Here is an 11,900-nt window from a genome sequence, read left to right on the forward strand (position 1 = left end):
TCTTTCATTTGTGGTCTTGAAATGTAAGATATCTTGACATCCCAAACTTGGCCAACCCGTCGATATCCAGCGTATACAACGCCGCCGTGGTCTATATATATCGGCGCATGTGCGCTTCAAATGTCGCGCTGAACAGAATGTCACACTTTTAAATGATAACGTAGACAAAGTGTCCTTCGGTGTATTATCCAGACCTGGTCTTATAGGCCGAAGCAGCGATGGCGTAGTGGTTAGAGCATCCGCCTTGCATGCAAAAGGTCCGTGGTTCAAATCCCGGTGCCGCGCAGTTCCCAACCAGATAAAAAAAAACCGCGTGGTGATGAAACTGCATTACGAGGCCTGGGGTGTGGTCTCACTGGTTACCACCGCCGGGAACCTACTCCCTCACCAGAGAAGGATTGGCCACCCTTGTGCAGTATCTGGTTACTACCTCCCACATGCATACGTCAAATAACTCACGGCCCTCAGTCCCCAGCAGCTGCGAAGAAACTGACCACGGCGGCGGTCAGATCTGCAACGCAGCAGAGGGTGCTAAGAATCTCTGGATCCGGACAGGCCACCATTGAAACCTGAACTTGGCAACGTTTAACGCTAGAACCTTATCTAGTGAGGGAAGTCTAGCTGTACTATTCGAGGAGCTAGAGGGTGTTAAATGGGATATAATAGGGTTCAGTGAGGTTAGGAGGACAGATGAGGCCTATACAGTGCTACAGAATGGGCACGTCCTTTGCTATCGGGGCTTGGCTGATAGAAGAGAACTGGGAGTGCGGTTTTTAATTCACAGAAACATACATGGCAACATAGAGGAATACTATAGCATTAATGAAAGGGTGGTAGGTATCGTAATTAAACTGAATAAGAGATACAAGATGAAGGTGGTACAGGCTTACGCGCCTACATCCAGCCATCATGGCGCTTCAGTTGAAAGCTTCTATAAAGACGTGGAATCGGGAATGAGTAAGGTAAAAACACAGTATACTATAGTGATGGGCGACTTTAATGCAAAAGTAGGGAAGAAGAAGGCTGGAGACCAGGCAGTAGGAGATTATGGCATCGGTACTAGAAACACCAGAGGAGAGCTACTAATAGAATTCGCAGAACGCAATAATTTACGGATTTCGAATACCTTCAACCGAAAACGAGGAAACCGCAAGTGGACATGGAGGAGCCCTAATGGCAAAAATAAGAACGAAATAGACTTTATAATGAGTGCACACCCAGGCATCGTGCAGGATGTGGAAGTGGTTGGCAAGGTACGATGCAGTGACCATAGAATGGTACGGTCTCGAATTTGGCTAGACTTGAGAAAGGAACGACAGAAACTGATACGCAAGAAGCCAATCAATGAGCTAGCACGTAGAGGGAAAGCACAGGAATTCAGAGTCTCGCTTCGGAACAGGTACTCGGCTCTTAGTGAGGAAACCAACTTTAGCATAGATACAATGAATGATAATCTGACGAGTATCATTACGGAGTGTGCAGTGGAAGTTGGAGGCAGTGTAGTTAGACAGGACACTGGCAAGCTTTCCCAGGAAACAAAGAATCTCATTAAGAAGCGTCAAATCCTGAAAGTCTCAAGTACAACAGACAAAATAGAACTGGCAGAGCTTTCGAAGTTGACTAATAGGCGTAAGGTATCCGACGTAAGAATGTATAACACGGAGAGAATTGAACACGCTCTGTAAAACGGAGGAAGCGTCAAAGCAGTGAAGAGGAAACCTGGGATAGGCAAAAATCAGACGTATGCACTAAGGGACAAAGAAGGCAAAATAACTACCAATATGAATAGGATTGTTAAAATAGCTGAGGAGTTTTACAGAGATCTGTACAGTAGCTGGGACAACCACGACTTTAATACTATAAGAACTAGCAGTAACCCAGATGACACCCCACCAGTAATGATGGAAGAAGTCAGAAAAGCTTTGGAGAGCATTCAAAGAGGCGAAGCTGCTGGAGAGGATCAGGTAACATCAGATCTGCTCAAAGATGGAGGACAGATTGTGTTAGAAAAACTAGCCACCCTGTTTACGAGGTGTCTCCTGACGGGAAGAGTACCAGAGTCTTGGAAGAACGCTACCATCATCTTAATACATAAGAAAGGAGATGACAAGGACTTGAAGAATTACAGGCCGATTAGCTTGCTCTCTGTAGTATACAAGCTATTTACAAAAGTAATTGCTAACAGAGTAAAGAAAACATTAGAATTCAATCAACCAAAGAAACAAGCAGGATTTCGAACAGGCTACTCAACAATCGACCTCATTCATACTATCAATCAGGTAATAGAGAAATGCTCAGAATATAACCAACCACTATACATAGCCTTCATAGATTACGAGAAGGCGCTTGATTCAGCAGAAATATCAGCCGTCATGCAGGCACTGCGGAATCAGGGCGTCGATGAAGTATGTATAAACATGCTTGAAGAAATCTACAGGGGATCAAATGCTACCATAGTGCTTCATAAAAAAAGCAAGACAATACCAATCAAGAAGGGTATGAGGCAGGGTGACACGATCTCCCCAATGCTATTTACCGCGTGTTTACAGAAGGTTTTCAGAAGCCTAGAATGGGAACAGTTAGGGATAAGAGTTAATGGAGAGTACCTTTGTAACCTGGGCTTCGCCGATGACATTGCATTGCTGAGTAACTCAGGGGACGAATTGCAACTCATGATTACGGAGTTAGACAAGGAGAGCAGAATGGTAGGTCTTAAAATGAATCTGCAGAAAACGAAAGTAATGTACAACAACCTCGGAAAAGAGCAGCGCTTCGAGATAGGTAATAGTGCACTTCAAGTTGTAACAGACTATGTCTACTTAGGGCAGGTAATAACCGGAAGAATAAGAATGGGGTGGAGCACATTCGGCAAGCACTCTCAAATTATGACAGGTAGATTGCCACTATCCCTTAAGAAGAAGGTATTTAACAGCTGCATCTTGCCGGTACTTAGCTACGGAGCAGAAACCTGGAGACTTACAAAGAGGGTTCAGCTTAAATTGAGGACGACGCAGCGAGCAATGGAAAGAAAAATGGTAGTTGTAACTTTAATAGACAAGAAGAGAGCAGAGTGGATTAGGGAACAAACGAGGGTTAAGGATATCATAGCTGAAATTAAGAAGAAATGGACATGGGCCGAGCATGCAGCGCGTAGAAAGGATAACCGCTGGTCGTTAGGGGTAACTAACTGGATTCCCAGAGAAGGGAAGCGGGTTAAGGGGAGACAGAAGGTTAGGTGGGCAGATGAGATTAAGAAGTTTGCGGGTGTAAATTGGCAGCAGCAAGCACAGGACCGGGTTAACTGGCGGAACATGGGAGAGGCCTTTGTCCTGCAGTGGACGTAGTCAGGCTGATGATGATGATGATGAAGAATTAGAATAAGTCTTTGCCTTCACACAATTATCCACACGTGCACATACGTGCATACATATACCATTTGATACACATTAAGGGTACCATCACACCAACACAAGTGTATAAGATGCAAACATTTCAAAAAATGGCAGATCCCACGTACAGTGGGAATCGATGAAATGCGAAGCATGAATGAAAAATGTTGATATGTCACTTCAAACTCAGCCCAACGTTACAAGGGGTAGGTAAATGATACCGTACATGACTTCCGTGTCATGATTATTGTGTTTGAATGTGCCGTTTACCATAGTCATCTATTCACGTCACGTGATACGAATTTTATCATATGTGAAGCTAGCGAAACGGCTGCGCGCACGCTATGAACGTGGTATGTTGTCATGTTCTTCCATGAAACGCGTGTCAGGATTATAATGTTTGCACCAGGCATATATTTCGTCATTCATTGACGTCACGTAACACCAAACTTGGTATATATGGAGCTAGGAAAACGGCCGCGAGTACATTATAAAGGGCCCAATATACTCCAATGTAGCATTGACACACGCGAACGCTAGCCACAGCGACGCTACGTCAGCAAAACGCAAACATTATATAGTCTGACGCCAGGCGCGACCAGCTTCCATCGGCGCCACTCGACGGCAACCGGCGCGGAATGCGACATGCTGCATTTCGTGCCGATGCCATAGAGTAACGTTACTCTATGCCGATGCATTACCGTGATAGCGCTGCATCTCCCCCTTTTCATGACGGAGGGACGCCGGATGGGCTGAAACGCGCATGCGTCAAAGCAACGAATCGAGGCGCGCACCTGCTGGACCGGTGTCTGGCGTGGCAACGCTGGCGTGACGCGACGAAATGAACTCCTGCGAGCACGCGCACCACGTCATGTCGAAATGTGTTGGCACCTTGACTGTGGCATGTAGCCATGTTTTCACATGGCACACATCTAAAAATTTTCATGTTTGCTCCATTCACATACCTTCGTCATCCATTGGCGTCACGTACTACCAAATTTGGCATATGTGAAGCCAGTGAAACGTCCACGAGCGCATCATGAGTGAGGAATGTAGTCAAGTTGTTTCATGACAGGCATGTCGTGAATATCTAGTTCGGATGTGTCATTTACCTATGTCGTTCGTTCGCGTCGCGTACTACCGAGTTTTGTACGTGTGAAGCTAGCAAACAGCCACGAGCGCATCATGAGCGTAGCATGTAGTCATGTTGTTACATAACACGCATCTCATGTTTACCATGTTTGTACCAGTATCATACCTTCGTCGTCCATTTACGTCCCGTAATACCAAATGTGGAGTGAGTGAAGCCAAAGAAGTGGCCGTCAGCGCATCATGAGCGTCGCCTGTAATCATGTTGTTACATGGCACGAATCTCATGATTATCATGTGTGCACCAGTCTCATTCCTTCATCATCCATTCACGTACCTTATTACCAAATTGGGTATATGTGAAGCCAGCGAAATGGCTGCCAGCGCATCATGAGCGTGGCATGTGATCATGTTGTTACATGATACGCGTGCCATGGTTTTCGTGTTAGGTTTAGTCGCTTGTGTTCCCCATGCAATGATGTCGTGCCATATTAGTTTTGCAACATGACTTGTGAACGAAACCACCGCAAGAGCTGCAGCACCATGAAATGTAAATCATGACATTCATGACATACATGTCATGATTTTGAAGTTATGACTAGTCAAATATGTTTTTATACAGGAATATTATGCCATACCAAGTTTGGTATTGATACCATTACTGAAAAGGCTAGGAGAGCTAAAAGTCGTAGGCGGCTAGATAGATAGATAGATAGATAAATAGATAGATAGACAGATAGATAGATAGATAGATAGATAGATAGATAGATAGAAAGATAGATAGATAGATAGATAGATAGATAGATAGATAGATAGATAGATAGATAGATAGATAGATAGATAGATAGATAGATAGATAGATAGATATGCACAATGTCACAGGAGTTCGCTAAGAAATGCTTCGCATTTGAAATATAACAAATTTCTATAGTTAGAGACTGAAAAGGGGAACTGTTGTGCGTATGATATAGTTTAGTTCAATGAGTTATTGTTTTCTGGTGGCTCAACTGAAGGAGCGTTCCTGTATGTAATGTTTCCAGGACAGAAAGGAGAACTTACATGTGTTGGTGCATGTTTGAAATCATGTTATCGATTAGGCATGGTAATTTGTAGTCAGTCATGACGTCAGAAGTTGGATGGCTGTGGAAGCCCCTAGTGCAATTCAAAATGTTTGTTTTTTTAAATAAGAAACATGATTGTGAGGGTTTTTCAACGAAACTGCTGTGAATGTACGTTATTCTACACCTGAAGCATTTCTTCGAAAACCAGAGTCAATCGGAGCGTTTCTGCCTGCCTGCCTGCCTGCCTGCCTGCCTGCCTGCCTGCATGCATGTCTGCCTGCCTACCTGTCGTGACAGACTGCTTAGCTTTTTCAAGACAGATTTTATAGGGGTGCGTGAGAGCTTTTGAGTAGCGCGACTGTGTCGCCGGGGCATGCATACATGAAGATCCTGTCACGTACCTCGTCCGACCTCCCGTACCCTTGTATACCACGGGCCGCTGTCTGCGGGAATGCGCCACAGCCTATAGGTGATTGATTGTTTATACAGCTTCAGAAATTATGCGACAAGACACTAGCAATTTAAATCGAGGGCGTTACGAAAAGCCAATATCGCCAACGTTTACGTAACGAACGCAAAGATAAAAAATTATGATCGTGGCAGGAATCACACCCAAGCATTCGGCAGGGCAACTCCAGGTCATCAAACTGCTGTGAAAAAATGCACTAGACAGGTATACTGTCCATGTAGGATTTACTTTAGTTGAAGTGCTGACTATGTTATTTTAGAAGAAGACAATAAACATTACATTTGTAATCATATAATACAGGAGTCAAGTTGGGTTAGCCACTATTGTAGGCCCGGTGTTATTTGCGCTTCAATTCGCTGCGAGATGGGCTTACAGGTGGCAGCACCTCACCATATCGATGCGGATAGCGGATCTGCGGCGCGTAATTTACGCAGTGGTGCTTCGCTGTAAGTGGTTTGAGTCGATTGTCAGCGAAGAAAGCGCGTTGCCTGCCGCAAAGTGGTCACATTTATGACCTCTACTCCCACATTAAAGCAAAAATCTGGGGTTTATTGTTCCTATCATGTGCGATAGAAAGGCAATCTGTCATTCTATGGTCCGCTGGCCTTGTGTCACCGTCGTGTTGGGCAGAGTCATCGATGTTTTTTTTGCGTCATCTATACGTGTGTAACTTGTGTTTTACGTAAACAACAATTAAAGTAATGTTGGATACTTATACACTTAGGCATTTACTTGTTCGTTTAGCGGTACCAAAAAAGGAATTCAATTTCTATGTGTGCGTACTTATGTGCAGGATATCTCTGCCTTTATTTTTGCATGAATACGTGTGCAGCTGAATAAATGCATGGCTAGATGTATTTTTCATCGCTAAATGCATTTCGCAGGCGCCAGTTCGTGCCTTCCGGCATCACGTGTTTTTTTTTTTGAAATTACCAAAATCTTGCGAGTTGGTGTCGCGAAACTTCTGCATTCGCACTTCGTAATTTAGTGTTTCGTTCATTTGGGACGATGACAAACGCAGTGTGTGCTGTGCTTGAACTACAAAGTGGTACCCGCATTAAGCGATTTTGTCGTACAACCGGTACCGCGATTCCATCTTGCGCCATACCGGCATGGGCCGACGCGCTTTCTTATTTCGGTGCTCACAAGTTTTGCAAGATGAAATGCTTGTGTATCTATTGTATAGGCAATCGTACAGGCGTGCTGACACAACAAAATAAGCTGCGTCCCGAGCAAGTGCATGAATCAAGCGCACATGCGGACACGCTGTGACTTGTAGATGGCGCAAAGAGCAATCCATAATGTGAGGTCTCTTCTGCTCGTCGCTTGATGTCAACTCTCTTTTATTTCGAGGCCAATAGAAGCATAAACAGACTATGTTTCCTGTGTTACAGCAAGCTATGTTCAAGCGTAGACCGATTCCTGAGCAACACGCTAGTGAAATTCTTCAATGAAATTAGTGACATTGCTCCATAAAGTGCACTTAGTTTCGATAACATACATCTTTGCTTTATTAGTGTGGACCGTACGTCAGACAACACGTTACCCTTTAAACGCCAGTGTAACCATTGTGCGTCGTATTGCCACGATGTGCGTGCAACTGTGACACTGACAAAAATACGACAATCCACCAAGTCCCGCTTGAATGAAGCAAAGAATTGGAGCATCGAAAATACTCTATGACAGCTTTGGCACGTGAAGGTGATTCCCTCAAGGTGTGGGATCTGCCGAGTTTTTTTTTTGTATGATAGCTGTCGGAGAAACTGTATGGAGAATTTAAACCGGAGGCATGTAGTTAAATCATTTCTATGGCATATATGTTTTTTATTTTTTTAGTCTGTTGGCGCAAAATAATAGAAGCATACTTGAGCAATGTCAGATAATGATAGTTAGGCTAACAACTTCCCTGAGGGCACGGCTAGTCGAAGTCTGTACTTGGCAAATCAATTTTTACGGAAGACTGACATGCTAATCTTAAATACATGCCAATTTCAGCTTGATTTCTTTGTTATTGTTACAGCAGGGTACTTATATTTGCTCACCACTGTGAAAAGTGACCTTAAAGAGCATGTGCAAAAGACAAATTTATTTTCTTGATGTGTTCAGGCACACTGTTTGGTGGGAATTCGGTTTCATATCCCAATGCTTACACCAGAGACGTTACTAAGGAGGGTGTTTAAATGCTGTTAATCGTTCACAACAAATTCCTTCAAAAAGACTCAATCATCGGCCAATACCCTTATTCGACCGCGTTGACAGACAACTTCGTAGTAACAGCATTATTTATAACCCCGTCATGGTGGTCTAGTGGCTGAGGTACTCGGCTGCAGACCCGCAGGTCGCGGGATCGAATCTTGGCTGCGGTGGCTGCATTTCCGGTCGAGGCAGAAATGTTGTAGGCCCATATGCTCGGATTTGGATGCACGTTGAAGAACCCCAGGTGGTCGAAATTTCCGGAGCCCTCCACTACGGCGTCTCTCATATTCATATGGTGGTTTTGGGACGTTAAACCCCACTTATCAATCAAATCAACGGCATTATCCAGGTAACGCAGAACGTTGAGTCAACGTAGTTTGATTGTAACGAATGTGAGGCAACGTTAGACAGTAAAATATAACATTGCACCGACGTTTGTAGTATTAAGTTGCCATAACACAGTGTTTTTAATTTTGCAGACATTCAAATTATGATGTTGTCCTAACGTGTTGTTTTTAACGAGGCAAAAACATTGAAATTATCACGTTGTTTTAACGAGATGGCATTTATGTGGCAACAACCATCCAATAATCACATTGCATCAACGTTGTATATAGACATCAATCCCATGTTTAACAGTGAACGTAGAGACAACATGGAGAACATAATCGCTTAAACATCCAATAACACACATGGCAGTTTTTTCAACTTCGTGTACTCATTTGATTAATGGCTGACAGTGGCTAGTTAGATTGGTTGAGTAAGAAATAGAAAAAGCATGAAAAATACAGACAACAGTTCAGCCTATGTTCTTCACACACTAATCCTTCTATGAATCTGGTTGCTTTATACAGCTGCATTCTAAGTTATTATTTATTATTTGTTTGACAATACACGATTGCCGTAGGAGACAAAAAAAACCACCATGAGCCACCTGACTAGGCCTCTATAGCTCCGCACCCTATGTTCTTCACACAGAGTGACCGCATTGGCAAAAAAGACCACAAAAACACAATCACATTGTCGAGACCACTGCGTCACCTTCTTACGTCTGCAACTAGATACACTAAACACAGTGAATTCTTATGTGAGAAAGACATGTGCAAGAGCAAGCCTTTTAGAACCCCGAATTTCCAGGCTACAAAAAGCCTGCTGTAGGCAGGCTTCATCTTAACATGTATGCATGCAGACTTGAAGAATAAATATTTGTCCAATTTAATTAGTACTGTGTTTGTAAAAATAGCATGGAAACCATTACATTATGAGGTGAATAAGCAGTATATATATCAAACTGTGCCTCCATTATGGTACATCACCACAATCATGTTTCAAAGAGTACTTTCAGAATAAACACACAAGAAACAGGTGTACTAAAACAGGAGCTACATGCTTGCATGATGCGAGGCAGCAGCAACAGCAAATTTAACCATTGGCAAGAATTATAGAAGTGGAACCAATATGAACCATGGAGCTAGAAAAACAGCTGTTTCACAGAGCCCTTACTCTTGGGGAACATAAAAAGCAATGCAATGATTTGAGAAAAAGATGCAAACAGGAAAACCAGTAACTGGATATAGTAACAAGTAAAATCACGGTCGAAAGAGAGATACGGTATTAAGAAAGGCAGGGAGGTTCACGGAAAAGCAAGTATCTGGTTTGCTACCCTGCACTTGAGAAGGGAGACAGAAAGGTAAGGAAAACGGATTGAGAGAGAAAAAGATAGAGGGACGAAGCGAGAACACACACACATACAAGAATGTCACAAACGTTCGACGAGGCGGGTCGATCGCAGAAATTTTAGGAGGACGGTCAAAGTTGCAATAAATGTATACCCATGCTGAGCTTTCGGACAAAAAAGGGTGCCCATTCTGGTTTGAAACTGCTTTGACAACTGTTTGCAGTACTCAAGTATCTGGTAGGGTCTGTAACTGATGAAAATGCAATAGAGCAGCTATTTCGCGTGTTCTGCTCTTACAGCTTTGTTGGGAAATCGTATCGTGATGAAAGCATTTCATGTCTTCCTAATATCTGCGTGTAAGTAAACATCGGTCAAAAATCGAGCAATCGTAAAAAAGTGTGTTATTCTGTCACTGCCAAATCTATCATTCACGGAACATACAGCAAACACCAGGCCTGCAGAACACACTGTCTGCAAGCAAATATAAACATTACATTGCACCGCGATGAAATCTTACACTAATACAAAAGGACAATCATTCACAACAAACACAGTAGACACCAACAAAGAGAAAGCACCCCTGCTGAAAACACTGTGTTGCTGGTAAGAAAACCTTAACCACGAATTGCAGTATCGTGAAAAGGCACAGTAATCTGCAAACAATACCACTCAGAGAAAATCTGGGAGACGCCAACAAGCAGATGCCAAGCCTGCACAACACACTATGCAGCACACAAATTACACCAGACCACTGCAGTCCTCTTGCCATTTGTCCAAGGCCTGGGTTCAGCTTTGCTTTGACTGTAAGGCTTATGTCGGCTTGAACAAATACACCTACCGATTGCGATTTCCTTGCTCTAGTAGGTCGAACAAGAAGACACACAACTGAGGCAAAGCTGCTAATGAGATACCATTCTATCTTCACATGCCTTCACGCACCTTTCTGTGTAGTAGATGTAGAAATAGCACCAGGTTTGTACAACTGTCTGGGCGACTGATACATTTGGTCAACTGCAGTGTTTTTCTAGTTGGTCTCAACACAAACGGCTGAGGCATATGTCACAGGTGTGCTCCTATCTTCTTGACACGCTACCGTGTACTTCAATGCTGTAAGTTCTGGCCGTTACTGGTTACACAACACCACCTTTTTCCTATATAATTCGAGGCGTGAACGGTTGCAGTCTTAATGGAGTCTTCTTTCTTAAGTAAAGGAAGCTTCGATGCTTTCTATCTGTAGTAGTTTTTTTATTAATTCTATTTTTGTCTACTAAGTCTGCTAGTGCAGGGTAGGTTTTTTAAGCAGCATGTTAGTTGTCGACAGAGTAGCTATGGTAACCTGCCAGAAGTTAGGCGAGCTTGCCTTTCTGTTCCAGCGTGATGTACATGCATTAGTAGCACCACGTTTATGCAGCTGTCTGGACAACTAATCCATTTGGTCAAAAATGTTTTTTAGTTGGTTACAACACAACGAAGACTTAGCGGCATTTATCAAATTGTCAACTAATAAATTAGACTGAGGCTGATTTGAGCTGGAAGTCGTGTGCGAGCTTCTACTGCTGGGTGAACTGGGCGAGCTGTGTACATGACAATTGTGGACTATTGTCGCTAGTTCGCACAAATGGTGATTCATCCCTTGGGAGGTCTGTTGTCTGATCATCTTGTCGCACTGCTGCTCATTCTTACATTCATGCACTTCTAGGATTGAGGCCGTGGGGGAAGAGCCGAGACGTTATTTAGCTTGCCGTTTTAGGCAGCGAAGGGTGCAGCGGGTATACCCTTTGTTGCGTGTCGGCGTAGAGTGTGCATGAAGTGTTCATTTCTGGTTGTGGAGTCACCTCGGTTGGACGACTGAAATCTAAACTGTTGTAGATAGCGGTAACAGGTCCGCTGGCTACGGAAAGCCAAAGTATCACCGTCCGTTCGATAGGTGCAGTTTCTTGAGTTGCAACGGTGAAATAAAGCTCAAATCGCTGTGTGAACAGCATCCAGTTCAACCACAAATCGCCGATAATGCACTT

This window comes from Rhipicephalus microplus, chromosome 6 (genome assembly GCF_043290135.1).
Source record: "Rhipicephalus microplus isolate Deutch F79 chromosome 6, USDA_Rmic, whole genome shotgun sequence".
Lineage (NCBI taxonomy): Eukaryota > Metazoa > Arthropoda > Arachnida > Ixodida > Ixodidae > Rhipicephalus > Rhipicephalus microplus.